The sequence below is a fragment of the Kogia breviceps genome, chromosome 4 (genome assembly GCF_026419965.1).
Source record: "Kogia breviceps isolate mKogBre1 chromosome 4, mKogBre1 haplotype 1, whole genome shotgun sequence".
NCBI classification, from domain to species: Eukaryota; Metazoa; Chordata; class Mammalia; order Artiodactyla; family Physeteridae; genus Kogia; species Kogia breviceps.
Window position 1 is genome coordinate 92,012,985 of NC_081313.1, and position 16,418 is coordinate 92,029,402.

Genomic DNA, 16,418 nt, shown 5'->3' on the forward strand with positions numbered 1-16,418 from the left:
TGGATATCTTGCTAAATAGAAATTAGTAATTTTGATGAAATCCATAGCAGTTTTTACTTTCATTCTTACTTTCTGTGTCAAGTCAAAGCCAACCCCTGGGATCAGTCCTCTTGTTCCTTCTTCACATCTGAAGCCTTTGGAGACACCGACACTGTCAATCAGTCCCCAGGGGGTAGCTCTCCTCAGTGGTCCTCATCTTTGACTCTGAATTCAACAGTCTCATTCAGAAAGTCAGATTAGATGCATTAAGAAAAAGGCAACTTGGTCCCTGGTGTCACAGTGGCTAAGAATCCGCCTGCCAGAGCAGGGGACACAGGTTCGAGCCCTGGTCCGGGAAGATCCCACATGCTGCAGAGCAACTAAGCCCATGGGCCACAACTACTGAGCTTACGCTCTGAAGCCTGTGAGCCACAACTACTGAGCCCACGTGCCACAACTACTGAAGCCTGCGTGCCTAGAGTCCGTGCTCCACAAAAAGAGAAGCCATTGAAATGAGAAGCCCGCGCACCGCAACGAAGAGTAGCCCCCACTCGCCGCAACTAGAGAAAGCCCGCGCACAGCAATGAAGACCCAATACAGCCAAAAATAAATAAATAAAATAAATAAATTTATAAGGAAAAAAAGACAAAGGCAACTTACAGTGAACAGGCCCTAGGAGACCACAGGCCAGTGTACAGCTGGGATGGAGTCCCATGCGATCCTTCCCCCAAAGAAGCTTCCCAGCCTGCACCAGCCCACACCTGCACAGTTCTGTCGGGGCTAGCGATGAACTTACTTCAAGGACCTGAAGAACATGGTAGCATTTCCCTCAGTTTATCTAGCATCTTCATAATGGCTCCTTGAAGAATTTTTATCATGGCTACATAAAAATCTTTGTCAGATAATTCTAACATCTCTGTCATCTTGATGTGGAAATCTGTTGTTTTGTCTTTTCTCATTCTGTTGGAGATCTTCCTTGTTCTTGGTGTGATGAGTGATATTTGAACAAAACCTGGACATTTTTGTATTATGTTATGAGATTTTGGATCTCATTTCAGCCTTCTGGTTTTGATCCCACTTGAAAGGGGAGGGGGGGAAGTTGTCACCTAATTACTATCTGTGTCTCCAAGGGGTTATTAGGAAGAAGGGGCAAGAGGATTGACCCCAGGGCTTGGCTTTAGTGTTCCACCATCACTCTGGGGCCTTGGTGTTTCTTTAGTATTCTCTACGCAGTGGTTCTCAACCCTGTCTACCCATTAAAGTCCCCCAGTGGAGCTGAAAGCAGCAACTATGCATGATGGTCTCTTCTTCTACCCTGAGATTTTGATTCAGTTGATCTGGAGTGGAGCTTAGGCAGTGGTATTTTTAAAACCTCCCCAGGTAATTGTAATGTGCAGCTAGAGTTGAGAGCTGCTGTTCTGCAGACAAAAAGAACCTGAATGTTGACCGTCACATTATGGATTCTTAACATATTTTAAAAGCCTTGGCCTTAAACTCAAAGTTTTGTGTATATCCATTCTCAGTGGCAGGGGTGGGGGGTGGGGGAAGATGTGAAAAGTCACAGGATAAACTGGACCCATCTTCCTGGAGTGCCAGTTCTGCCCGTTAGAAAAATCATGTTTTAAAGTACCTTGCAGAAATGGGCAAAAAAATCAAAACAGATCTTTTTTAGAGTAGAATGTAAAGTTTGCGTGCATTTTTAAAGAAAAAAACGAAACTAGGTAGGACTCCAGAGAAAGCTCACATTAGTGGTAAGCCCCAGCACCCAAGGATGGGCGTTGGCAGGGCTTTCTTACTGGTGGAATTGTCTTGAGATGCACCATGAAGGCCTGGAAGGCAAAATACTGCTGCCTGTGAGTAATGTTTATAACTCCTATTGTTAGGTAACCTAGGTGACTGGACTAATGTGATGTTTTATAGTATGAATCATGTTTATTGAGAAGACTTTACCCCTTTTCATCATCTTTAACTGTCAGAAGTATTCATCCCCCTGAATACTGATATTTCATAAACGCACACACACACACACACACACACACACACACACACACATATTTTGGTCTGGAGCTCTGGGTGATAAGAATCCCATGGTTCTGAATTCTAAATTTAGGAAACACTTCTGCTCATTCTTAGAGGGTTAAAGCAGGGGGCTGTTGGATAATGAGAGTATTCTCGGCCTTTTGTTTCCAGCCCCCATCACTGTCAGCATGGATAAGCTCCTGTATGGCCATAGCTTGTAACACCAGCTTAACAGGCTTGTTGGGGGCCTGTGCTATTCCGTGGGGATACTTCTGACATTTGAAGAATGACATTTATTTCTGAACTGAGCACTCATTCCACACTAATAATTTTCTTTGTGGGAAGTTCTCACAGAAGATGGGTGCTTCCTCCGTGCAGACTTGCACTCTGGCGGAATTGACAAGTGTGTGCATGCGTTGCTCTCTTTACCACACACTCAGTGAAAAAAATGAATGTTTTCTCTTCTTCCCATATTAACCTGATTTTCTGGAAGTGATCCAGAACTTGATGGAACCAAACTCACGTAATTTCAGCACTATAGAAACCATATAAACATTCGCCTCAACATTTCCCCATTAAAATACAAAAGTTGGATACTCCCTCTTTCCATTGAATCATGGACCTTTCGGTGGTTGACTGCAGTTGTTCCAGTTTATTCCTGAAGAATGAGTAACTAAAATGAGGCTTTGAAGAGGCAGCTCAAGTGGTGAAGAGCATGAGGTCCATGGGCAGACCGGCTAGTTCTAATCCTGCCTCTGTTTGCTAGTTACTTAGCTTTTTAGTTTTTCGGTGTCCCCTTCTATAAAATGGGAATCGAATTTTCCTGAGGATGACATTAGTTAATACGTTGAAAGCTCTAAAACAGTTCAAGGTGTGGATGAAAAATGTCGCCTGACATACCAGTAAACAAAGGATGTTGTGACCACCAAGCCAGCAGGTACTGCAGCCATCCCCAGCTGTGTGCACCCTGAGGGGATTCAGAATGGAGAAAAGTAGGATACTGGCCCTAGATAGTCAAGGTGTATATTAAAGGAATTATTTCAATCAGCCCAGCGTCTTGCATCTACCCAAACGTAGAAAAGCGCTAAATTCATTAATATGAGGAGATGTCTGGTTGTCTTTAATGAACAGTAATACTTTGATGTTCAACTACCTGGTTTTGGTTGCAGAACTCCTATACCTCGTTCTTCCTTTACCTCCTCGAAGCAGTCCCTCAGAGCTGTCTGAGAGACTGTTTTCTGGGCTTAAGTCCTCAGTTTTGTCGGTCAAATAAAACATAATTCTCAACTTTCAGGTTGTGTAATGTTTTTTTAGTCGACAGTGGCATATGACAACAAATGCTCAGTAAAGTAGCTATTTGTCTTGTTTAAATGGACATAAAATATAGGTGGCCACCAGTTTCTGCACATTTGACATATATGTGAAAAAAATTCCAATTTCAAATTGGGCGGCAGGTGAATTTGTACTTGTAGCTTCCTACACTTGAGACGTTCTCCTCCTCTTATGACTAGGGCACACTCAGCTCAGATATCCCCTCCTGGAAGGGCCTTCCTTATCATTCTGCTCATTTCCTTCCTAATAATACCACTGTTGATAGGTACTTATTTACTTGCTGTTATCCATCTCTTCTACTAGAATATAAACTCCACGAGGTCCGTGTTGCAGGCTGACTTAAGTCAGTCTGGCCTTCCAGCATTGTTTTTTTTTTTTTTTTTTTGCGGTACACGGGCCTCTCACTGTTGTGGCCTCTCCCGTTGCGGAGCACAGGCTCCAGACGCGCAGGCTCAGCAGCCATGGCTCACGGGCCCAGCCGCTCTGCGGCATGTGGGATCTTCCTGGACCGGGGCACGAACCCGTGTCCCCTGCATCGGCAGGCGGACTCTCAACCACTGCGCCACCAGGGAAGCCCATGTTGGGTTCTTTTGTTCAATATTGGAAACCTCCAAAATCTAGAAATAAGTGAGTGCTCTACAACCCTCTCTCCAGGCTTTGGCTTCCAGCTGGGAAATTACAATGAAAGCAATTTCTTGTCTTAATTCTGCCAGGCTTACAGTCATTTATGAGAAAGCAGTGCCAGCAGGTCCAGAGCCACATACTGTCTGGTCATTCTGGATGAGTCCCCACACTGTCCTTGGGCGCTGAGGTTCCTCCGGTACAAGTGCAGTGATGATGTTCTGATGACGAGGCTGGCAAGCTGTGACTCAAGTCAAGCAAGAGTCTCCTGAGGGGTGGAGAGAGGCAGGACAAAGGTTCCAGATCTTGAGTTGCACATTACAGGTGTCAGATTTTTGGCCTTGCCAGATTTTTGATGTGTTGGTCTTGCAGAGATGGTGGAGTCTGTATAATCTTAACCAACCACATATCTTGCACACCACTCATTTCACAAATCAAAATTACTTCTCATTCCTTCAAACAGTTTGCTGATTCCCAAACCTTTTGTTGTATTTTAAAATAATGATACTTAAAGTGCTAAGCAGGAGTGTGAACTCCTGATAACAGAACTTGAAATGCTAACTAATGACTGCTAGGGTGTCTGCTAGGGTGTCTGTAAGTCATTATGTAAATATACAATACACACAGTGCTCATTGTTTATACCAAAGTTTTCCTAAATTACAGGAATTGTAATAGATGGGGACCTTCTCTGTTTTATTTCCTACACACTTAAAACAGTACTTTGTACATGATAGGTGTTGCATAAATGAATAAAATTATTGCTGATAGGAAAAAAAAAAGTCTATGATCTAAACAACCAGTTTACAGACTTTTGGAGCATAACTGACTTTTGAGGATTTGTAACTTGAAAAATTAATCATTTTAAAGAAATGGTGAATATCTTTATTTAATCTAGACCAAGTCGATGATTTGGTTATCAATCAAATATCTAAATTGATTAGGATGCCATTTTATGAATATGGGAAACACATCCATTACAATCCGTACACTTAAAAATGCTGTGAAAAGACAGAAAAACTACTTTTGGAAGAGAAAATAATCTGGGAATTCCCTGGCGGTCTAGTGGTTAGGACTTGGCACTTTCACTATGGGGACCTGGGTTCGATATCTGGTCGGGGAACTAAGATCCTGCAAGCCTCACAGCGCAGCCAAAAAAATATATAAATGAATAAAAATTTTAAAAAAGAGAGAGAAAAATCTGTAAAATTCAAGAAAGGTATAGAAGGCCACTGACAGATGAAAATTATGGAGTAATTCCTGAAAGATGGAAAAGTTACCAGTTCTGTAGAGGAGCAAAAGAGGTTAAAAGGAGCCAAGGATTGCTACAGAGTAGAAACAGTTCTGCAGACCTGCATCCCAGAGTAGGGAAGCCTCAGAAGCAGGTAAGCAACCCGGGGTGTTCATCGGAGATTAATGCAGAGCTGAGAGGCCAGGGAGCCTTCCCCAAGTTTCAGTACCTTTTGCTGTAGGCTAAGTGGGCCAAGGGGTCTGTGCCCAGGTATCCTCTTGTCCTATCAGAAAGCTCAGGACTCCCAGAGGATAAGCTGCCCCACCTCCCTGACAGCATTTCTGCTGCCTCCCAGCAATTTCCAGTGGCACACCACTTATTTCTCAACATTTCTTCAGTTACACAATGGAGATAAAACAACTATCTTAAGAATTTGGAAAATATTAAATAAATGAATGAAAAAACCGAGCATAGCACATGGTGCTCATTATATTATATAAAGAGCCCCAAGTTTGTAAGTGGTCTGTATTCAGTGCTGTGTAGAAACACTTGAAGTAGTATGAGGACATTGCCCTTTCTCAAGTAGTGGAACACATGTGGGTGAATTAATTTAGCTCTTTTGGAAATCATTTCATGAGCCATGTTTCTTAACATTAAACTAGGATCATGTCATAAATCATTTAATATAAGCAAAGCATTTGAAAATAAAGTCACGAGATTTATGGCTGTTTCAAATAAACTCAAATACATTCCTAAGTTTTTCTAATTAATTGATTAAAGAAATATCATATCAAGATCTGATTATGCAGCTGTTCCTTCAAGCCCCCGAACAGAAGAATGACTATAAGAGAAATAAGTCTCCTTTGAAAATCTATTGCAATAGAAACAATGAAATGTGCTAGTCTGATTTTTGGTATTGTTTTGTTTGCAGTTATAATGAAGGAAAAGATAGTGTTCTTAGGGCTCACCAAAGCTTTTACCTCTAAGAATTTTTCTTTAGGTCCTCTTTATTTACCAGTAATTTGATCCAAATCTAAATGATATTCAAAATACCCCTCAGATGTTTTTAATATACTAACTTTTGCTTCAAGTCCAATTACCTTCATTAAGGCTCTTTGATTCAGTAAACATTTCTTGTGCCTCTGTGCTATGCTATGCCCTGAGAATATACCACTAAATAGGACAGGGTCCCTACCCTCTGGAGGCAGCACACAAACAGGTGATTTTAATTAATGAGGCCAAGGAGGCTACCTAGAGGAGACGTCACCTGAGACCAGAAGAATGAATATGACTTTTTCAGGGAAGGGAGGGTGTGAGGAGAATTCCACAGAAGATCAAATAGCATGAACAAAGACACAGAGAGCCATGGCATAGCCCTGGGGAACCCAGGCAGGTGACAGCAGTCAGTTCTGTATTGCTAGAACATGAAACCAAGTAGAGACCAGGTGGGACATAAAGCTGGGGAGGTAGGTGGGCCTGGAACGGGAGGACCTTTATGCTCTACGTGCAGAGTTAATGGAAGGTCCTCTTAAGGGTTTTGACTGGGCTGCTGATAGACATTTGTGTTTTCAGTAGATCTGGCAGGGCTGTGTCGGGGAAGTGAAATGAAGGAGGTTCAGAATTAAGGAGAACCAGGTTCAAAATAAGGAGAACCAGGAAGCTCTGTTAGAGACTTTGCAGTGGTCCAGGTGAGACAGTAAGAACCTAAATTAGTATTGGGAAGTCTGTGTGGAAAGGAAGGAGGGGGGCAATGGTTTTTAAAAATACTTAGGAGGTAAGACTTGCAAGATTTGGAAAATGAGGAAGAGGTTAGGTTGATTCCAGATCCCTGGCTTGCCAGACTAATGGTGGCTAGGCTACCCTTGGGCATTCATGTTGAGTCTGAAACACTGTAGGCATCAAAGCTGCCATCTAAGTATATTTCTGTAGCTGGAGAAAAGACTTAGGGAGGCTTTAGTGAAAGGTGAGAGTTAGAACCGTGGAAGTGGATACAACTGTCTACTCCAAGGAGAGCTTGGAAAGAGTGGGATGGGGGCAAGGCAGTGGGAGGGATGAAAGAGAATTGTTGACAGAGGGGTGAGAAGGCAGAGAGAAAGACAGAGGCAGTATCAAAAGAGAACTGTTAGGGACAGTAATGTTTAAGGAGTGGGTAGAGAAACACTGAGAAAGCACAGTAAGCAGGAATGGTTAGAGAACTCCAGAACAACCAGAAATGAAAAAATTGCATTATAGTAGTCACGGGAAGGAGAGGTCAGTGGTATCAAACATGGCAGAGGAGGCCAGCAAGACACGGACTGAAATGTATTCAGTGGGTTTGGCATCTACAAGAAATTGGTGGCCTTTGGGAGAGCAGATGCAGTCGCATGATGGTGTCTGGCCTTGGCTCAAAAAAGGAGGGGCACGAAGTAAAGATGCAGGAGGCCAGAGCACCAATAGTCTTTCAAGTGAGAAGGAGGAAAGCCATGGGCAGCAACTGGAGGGACTTATGTACGGGCCAGGGAGATTATTATTGGTTATTGAAAAATTTTATGTATTTTAATTTTTTGGCTGCGCCACGCGGCATATAAAATTGAACCCACACCCCCTGCATTGGAAGCACAGAGCCTTAACCACTGGACTGCCAGGGAAGTCCCTATTGGTTATTATTATTTTTTTAAAGGATTTGACTGACTAAGGGGTATATAGGAGCTGTAAAGAAAGTGTGAGTCAGTGGGGACAAGATGGTGATAGAAGGGAGGGGACAACAGATGGCCAGAGGAGATGAGAGAATGGTGTCAACCATAGTATGGAAGGAATGGTGTCCAAGAAGAGGCAATCCATGCTCTTAGATCAATGATGAGGAGGGAATAGAAGTATTTTACAAGTGAAGGCAGAGAGATGAGATAGGTATGAAGACGTTCCGTTAGAAGGCCAATCTCTTCTGAAAGTTTACTCCTCATAGCTTTAAAAATGCTAATTGAGTAATAAGATTAATAAAATGCTTAAAAGCTACAAAAATTATTGTTGGCTGCTTTTTTTTTTTTTTTTTTTTTTTTGCGGTACGCGGGCCCCTCACTGTTGTGGCCTCTCCCGTTGCGGAGCATAGGCTCCGGATGCGCAGGCTCAGTGGCCATGGCTCACGGGTCCAGCCGCTCCGCGGCATGTGGGATCTTCCCGGACGGGGGCATGAACCCTCGTCTCCTGCATCGGCAGGCGGACTCTCAACCACTGCGCCACCAGGGAAGCCCTGTTGGCTGCTTTTAAATTATTTTATATCATAAACCTTATGAGCTATTTTTTTCCTACCAAGTAGTCTCTGTACAAACCCATTTTGATAAATTAAATGGAATTATTGATCATCTCCTTTTATAAAGAACAATATTAAATCATTTGCTTTGTATTCCTGGTAAGGTGAACATAATAGCTCATTGCCACACCACTGCAGAGATTTGATTGTGGGTGATGGTATTTGGTGTTCTTTGTTTGATGGCGCAGTCTGTTCATGGTTTGTTAAAATAGTGACTTGGAACTTTATTGACAGCACGATCATAATGAAATGTAAATGTCATTCCTGTGGTCCTTCAACCTTTCATATTTTCATTGCATTTCCAAAAAGAGGAATGGGTGTTTTTATTAAATGCAAAGACATTTGTGCACAGCATATTCAGCGCATGAATTCCTTAGGCACTTACTGTGTTGCCTAGTACAGTGCTGCTCTGGGAGGAAGTCAGAAGAAATAAGGAGGCATCTGCTCATCCTGGAAGGAGCTGCCAGGTAGGGAATGTGGAGTGGAAAGTACCACCGCGAAAGATGGCAAGGGCCCCAAGGCAGGAGGGCAGGGGAAGGATGGGGAGGGCATTGCAGGGCCTTTATTCAGGGAGCTTTATGCAAGTAGTGTATGATAAGGGAAGTCTTCTGTCTATATAATCATAGAAGGTCTAGTACCTCATTAAAAGTCTCCAGACAACTGGTTTTATAGGCTGTTAAGCAAGACAAATTATTTGGAGAAGTGGAGTGAAATGTAAATGAAATTTTATTTTGTTCTCAGTCTATCAAGTGTAGATTCAAGATCCAGCCCTGGAGCTTATGAAGTATTGGGCAGGATGACCCAGTGGTTAGGTTCTTCCTTGTTAGAACATAGGTGCTGGCCTGGGACCACAGGTGCAGACTCTGTTCTGTATTGACATGGGGTGTGGGGCAGAGCTGAGCGGTCAGTCTGGGTGCTTGTGAGCCTTCCCTGCAGCAGAGTCATGCTATGGTGGACCCAAGTTTCATCCTGACTAGTAGATGAGATGGCTATGTTGCATCTCTTCTTTCACTAGGGGGTTTATGTTAGACCTAAGATTATTTCTGTAAATCCCCATCTTACAGGAGTTCACAGTACAGTAGTGGTGGTATGACAGATGAACAAATATCAAAATGCAACTAGCTGTCTGAAGGGTGCTTTCCTTTCTGAGCTGCCTGTCTTTTATTGGCCCCATCCAGATCCTTTCCCCATCCTAATCCACTCTGTTCTATGCTCTGGGATGCTGACCTATGTAGTCAACTGGTTTGCCTTCTGGTCTCCTTGGTTCCGGCCCATGGAAGGCTCTAGCAGGGTGGGAGGACAGGAGAGTGAGGTGGGAAAGTCTGTTCCCCTAAGCTCCTGTCAAGTAGCCCTTTTCCCAGTCACTCTTCTCCCAGGATTTTAGCATTTCCTTTCTTTCCTTGTTATTTCAAACTCGGTGTGGAGCAGCTTCCCATGGTTGCATACCCCAGGGTACTGTACCATCTCAGGTTGGTTTCTCTGCCCACATCTCTGTAGATGCTCTTTGATTAATCTCAGTTACTCTGTTGGTAATGCTCTTTCCTGCTGGGACCTGACCACTTTCTTTTCTTTTTCTGAAAATGATTAGAGACAGCTTACAAAGAAAGACAGGCTGCAATGAATAGCTGCCGGAGAGTGGGGCAAAGGTAGATAGTGGCAGGGGTGCAACAGTCAGTACAGTTCCTGTAGTTGAACTCTACAGAGTGATGCCTGGGGCACAGTAGATGCCAGGTGAGTTTTCTCCCAGCTCTCCCAAAATGTTTCCTTGGCTCTTAGTCTTTCTTAGGCTCACTTTCTCTAGGTTTCTTGTGATTTGTCCCCCAGCAACACTCTTCAGCTTAATTTCCTATTGCTTAAGTTCTGTACCTGCAGTCTGGAATTTAAAGCTGTAGTTGGCTTCTTCCCAGAATATAGTGCATTTTTAGTTGAATAAATGGGGAGATAAAAGACAAAATTTTTGCTTTGTACTTTGTCCTGTCAGAAATCTTTGAGTTGGATATTTTGAAATTTGAGGTTTGCAAAACCGAAGCCTTCTATGAAAAACATAAGACAAATCCAGATTGAGGGATATTCCTCAACTCAGTACTTCTCAAAATTGTCAAGGTTATCAAACTTAAGGCAAGTCTGAGAAACTGTCACAGACCAAAAGCTAAGGAAATGTGATCACTAAATGTAATGTGGTGTTCTGGATAGCGTCTCAGACATTAGGGAAGAACTAGTGAAATTCGGATATTGTCTGGAAGTTTGTTCATTGAAATGTACCAATGCTGGTTCTTTAGTTGTAACAAATGTACTGTAATAATGTCAGATGTTAATAGTAGAGGAAACGGGGTGCCAGGTTTATGGGAACTCTACATCATCTTTGCAACTTTTCTATAAGTCTAAAACTATTTTAAAATAAAAGTTCACTTAAAAAAATCAGTCTTTCAGGGCTTCCCTGGTGGTGCAGTGGTTGAGAGTCCACCTGCCGATGCAGGGGACGAGGGTTCGTGCCCCGGTCCGGGAAGATCCCACATGCCGCAGAGCGGCTGGGCCCGTGAGCCATGGCTGCTGAGCCTGCGTGTCCGGAGCCTGTGCTCCGCAATGGGAGAGGCCATAACAGTGAGAGGCCTGCGTACCGCCAAAAAAAAAAAAAAAAAAAAAAAAAAATCAGTCTTTCAGAAGGAGAAAAGCAAATATCGTATAATAATGCATATATGTGGAATCTAGAAAAATGGTATAGATGATCTTATTTGCAAAGCAGAAGTAGAGACGCAGACATAGAGAACAAATGTATGGATACTAAGGGGGAAAGGAGTGGGGTGGGAGGAATTGGGAGACTGGGATTGACACATATACATTATTGATATTATGTATAAAATGGACAGCTGATGGGAACATAGTGTATAGCACAGGGAACTCTACCTAATGTACTGTGGGAGGGAAGTCCAAAAGGGAGGGGATATCTGTATATGTATGACTGATTCATTTTGTTGTGCAGTGGAGGCTAACACAGCATTGTAAAACAACCATACTCCAATAAAAATTAGTAAAAAAAAAAAAAATCAGTCTTTAATATCTAAATAACCTCAGTGGAATTGATATTAATGGTAAACTGAGGTCAGTGTTTTGCTTGACTTGTAAAATTAATGGTATGCTTGTTTTATAAACTTAATAGTCTAATGGTAGACAAGCCTATTTGGTTTAGTATAGTAAATAACCTAAGAATTTTAAAGTTTGCCTTAATGACCTGGCTTATCAAGAAAAGAAAAAAAAATGTCAACATAATAAAACATTTTTAGAATTGGATTTGCTTATTTTCCTTAATTACTTTTGTTACCGTAAAACTGAGTTTGCCTCTTGGTGGGTGTTGAGCCAAAAGACACCAGCAAACCAAAGATGGGGACAAGGAAGGATTTATTATTTGCAGCAAGTAAGGAGGACACCAGGAATCTCTCCCAAAGCGGGGTCTCCCCATCAGCAAAACTGGGGAAGTTTTAAGCTAAGAGTACATGCATATTCATGAAGGGGCTTGGGTGGTAGGCAGAGTCCAAGCTTTCGTTGATTGAAGTCATGAGGGTCAGAAAAGATCGACATCATCATCCCTTAGATTTCTGGTGGGTGAGCCCCCAAGGGGGGGTGATTTAAATTCTGCAGAACAGCTCAGACAGTGCTTTAGTCTCATCTTTACCACTGATACAGAATTGGGAGTCTTTACAACTGATTTGCTATCTTTGCTATTGTTACTTCTCTTGCCTGATAAGGTTGTTTCTGCATTCTTTTGTTCCAGTGATATGACTGAGACCTGTTCAAGGACAAGCTTTGTGGCCAGGCTTAAATCACACAATGGCTTAGGCCAAAAATGACTTCTCTTATGTCAAGAAAGTCATGCCTGGTTCTTTTTCTCTGGGGACCCCCGCTACCCTATCTGCTTACACTTTTACAAATGTATTGGATTTCTATTGGATCTAGTCTGGTCAAGAGTTTTTTAAAAATAAAATGTCATTTTAAGTAATTACAGAGTTCAAATATATACTTTGAAATTTGAAACATAGTATGTTGAGATAGAAAGGGAAGATGGTGTATTATAATAAGGCTAACATTTTATTATTATTATATTTTTGCATTACACGGGCCTCTCACTGTTGTGGCCTCTCCCGTTGCGGAGCACAGGCTCTGGATGTGCAGGCCCAGCAGCCATGGCTCATGGGCCCAGCCTCTCCTCCTCTCCAGGAGGATCCCGGACCGGACCGGGGCACGAACCGGTATCCCCTGCATCGGCAGGCGGACTCTCAACCACTGCGCCACCAGGGAAGCCCAAGGCTAACATTTTAAAACATAGTGATACATGACATATTTAACATAAACTCATCAAGGCTTTCAAGGACTTTTTTCCTACTTATCCTTGAAACTGAAGCAGTAAGTAAGTTGTTTCAAATTTGAAACTCAATCATTGTTATTCCAGCCACATTAAGATTAGAGAGCATAAGGAAGTGAAAGCTTTTGAAATCAGCTATAGTAGATAATTGGCTGCCTCTGGCTATGTAGAGACACGGAAGTTTCTCTAAGCAAGCACTCAGCTGAAAATTTGAATATCTCTGGCTTTCGTTATCTTTGTTGGACCCATTAGAGAACCTGGGGGAAAAAAACCTTCTGGATTCTCTTCTAAGAATATGTACATATACATAAATCTTTTAAGAACAATTTTATGGGGGTATAACATACAGTAAAGTACACAAATCTTAAGTATATAGCTGGATGAATTTTTACATATAATTACAATTGTATAACCACTGTCCAGATCAAGATGCAGAATATTTTCAGTTCCCAAGGAGGCTCCCTTGTGTACCTTTTCAAACAGTACCTCTCTCTCCCTTTCACTCACCCACCCAGAGGTAAACCACTATTCTGACTTTCAGCACTGTACCTTAATTTAGCCTGTTTTTGACATTGCATAAGTGGAATAATAAAATATGTACTCTTTTGTGCGCTGCTTCTTTCACTTAGCATTATGCTTTGGGATTCTTTTGTATTGTTGCCTGTAGCAGAAGTTCTTTGCTTTTTTCTGTTCAATTTCTGTGTGATATTCCATTATATGAGTATAATACAATTATCCATTCTGTTGACAATATTTAGCTGTTATATATAAAGCTATTCTGAACATTCTTATACATGTCTTTTGGTGGATGTGTGCACTCACTCATCTTACGTGTATAGCTAAGAAGTAGAATTTCTGGGTCACAGAGTGTGTGTGTGTAGCTGATAGTGTTCCAAAGTGGATATACCAATTTATGCTCCAAATTGCAATATATGAGAATTCCAGTTGCTTCACGTGCTTGTCAAAACTCGGTATTGTCAGTCTTATAAATGTTTGCTATTCTAATGTGCGGTTTTTTTCCCCCCATATGATTGCAGGGGGATTTTAGGTTTCCTAATGATTAATCATGTACTCACATCAGGATTAAGAACTAAATAGTTGGGTGATAGTTAACAATATCTGTCTCCGGGATGTAGTTCTTATCTCTTCTAATTTATTCACAATTTCATGGAATATTCTGTAATCTAGAAACTAAATTGTAAAGTTCACCATGGCGAATCCTTCTTAAGAAGGATAGAGAAAGAAGTGAGGAAAAGCAAATAACATGGTGTATATGTATATATATATGTGTGTGTGTGTGTGTGTGTGTGTGTGTGTGTATAAGTTGGACGGAAACATTGACGACAAATCATTACCTGCTCCTTGATGGAAAGGGTCCAGTGTAATCCATCTTCCACCCAGTGGCAGCCTGATCCTTCAGGGGAGGGAGGACTTCCCTTGGGGAAGTCTTGGGGACTGAGGATTGGTTTCTTCTATCGGCAAGTTAGGTACTCACTGTTGGCAGGAGCCAGGTTAGCCTTTGTGAGAAGTCCTTGTGTGGAATCCGTGCATAGCCTCTGCTACGGTCACCATGGCCACTTCTAGTCAGTCTGTTGAGGATGTCCTGGGGTGGCTGGTGACAGAGGCTGACAGCCAGAGATTTGTAATTTTGTTTACTTGATTATTGAGAGGCCCCTCTGCAGTGGATGCCCTTCAGTGTACATCACACGGGAGAAAAACATTTTTCACATACTGTGATCATCCTGAGAGGTCCCTCCATATACCTCTTTCTAGATCTTCTTGTACCCTCTCTTCCAATACTGTTTTTTCCCAAGTTCTTGACCATCCGGGGTAACCATTAGCGCTTGCCCATGACTTAGTGTAGATCTGTAATTCTGGCCATTTCTCAGTGTTGATCAAGTGGACAAGCGAAAGTAGTGGTCACAGTTGTGTCTGCTAGGATGACTTCTCTTCACGAAGTATTTCAGGGATGCTGTTCATTGGAGATGTGAGGTTGCAACAGTCCTCTTTTGCTTGGTGCCAGATACCATACAAACTATCGTTTAACCAGGCCCAAGTTTCCTTCTCAGTCAGCTGATCATAAGGAATTCTCCATGAAGCTCTAGGTGTGGTAATATAATAGGAGTAGGCATTAGAGGTGTCTGAGCCATCTGCTTATGCAACTATCCTTATAGTTGCAAGCCAGGAATCTTTTCTTAAAAAGACAGTTATGTGCAGAAGAGGGCATGGCTTTGTTCAAGAACCTTAGAGGTGGGTGCTGTGATTCTCTGTGTTTTATTGGATGCAACTAATTGGACCTGCTGCATCTTAAGACCCAAGTGGCATAGCAGTTGGTACTGCAGACCAGACATGCTGCCTAACCACCTCTTGCTCTGGGCCCTACTCACCACTGGTGATCTTTAAGGTTACCTAGTAAAGGTAACCTATAAGTGTGTATAAATGTATTGTCTTTAAAATGTAAAGAGGCCCGTGAAGTGTTGTGCCTCTTTTTCAATAGTAAGCAGTTCCAGGTTCAGCAACTTGCATTTCACTTTGGAGGGGATGTTCCAACATGTTCTAGACCACTGTATCCCCAGAAACTTTACTGACGTTGCAGCCCTTGAATTTTCATGGTGGTTTTTTCACCATCGAGCTTGGATGCATTATACTAAGACACCAAGGAATTTGTTATGTCCTGTTCATCTAGTCTAGTCTTCATGGTGTAATCAATGCAGCAGACCAGTGTGATGGTCTGTAGGATGTGAAGACAAGCAAGGTCTCTGTAGACTAAGTATGGCGGAGAGGAGAGTTGTTAAAACCCTGATACAAGAATGTTGAAACTGTATTCTTGAACTTGACCTGAAATAAAAGTAAATGGTTTCTGGTGTTCCTTGCATATTGGTAAAGCATTTTCCAGATGAGTAGCTTCCTATCAGGTGTCAGGAGCTGGATTTGCTCCAGAGAATGTACCTCATTTGGTAAAGCCAGCCACATTGGAGCCACTGCTTGAGCCGTTCTCTAAGATCTGTCTGTTCTCTGCATGGACCAAAGAGGTGAATGTGATCCTTGAAAATTTCAAGTTTTTGGTGGTGGTATTAATCTCTACAGTTTTGCCATGGATGTAATATTTCCTTTGGTTTACTATCCTAGTAGGGAGGTTACTTTGTCATTCTTATCATAATAACCCATACCCAGTGGTCATGGAGCCATTGTGGGAAGTCTATCAGTGGTCGAGCATATTTACTCAATAACACATTCAGAAACTGAAAAATAACCATAGGGTGGCTCCATGGATTTATTGGACCCACTGTGCATTGCAGGAGGCCAAAATATGATTCACCTGACTACAATAAACTTGACTTTGACTGTTAGTATGGTGTTTTAGGTCCCTAGGATTTAGTGGAGCTCAAACTTTTCAAAAGTGGAAAGGGAAGGATTGCTGTCTGAGGGAATCAAAGCAAGTGGAACGTGGTTTGTTACGCTTTTGTTTCCAGCTTCAAGATCACTCAGTATACCTATAAGGGCAACCCTAGGAGTCAGTAAGGGCCAGCAGATGAAGTCATGGGTGGTGGTCTGTTGCAAAAGGTAGTTCCTGCAGAGCTTGTAGTTGTATTAG

The 16,418-nt window shown here is 42.2% G+C and overlaps 1 protein-coding gene across 8 annotated transcripts in view; it reads left to right on the forward strand.

Annotated features, from left to right (window-relative positions):
- EPB41L4A (erythrocyte membrane protein band 4.1 like 4A) overlaps window positions 1-16,418 on the forward strand; it is a 268,976-nt gene that overhangs the window by 41,537 nt on the left and 211,021 nt on the right. The gene's annotated exons all lie outside the window — the stretch shown is intronic.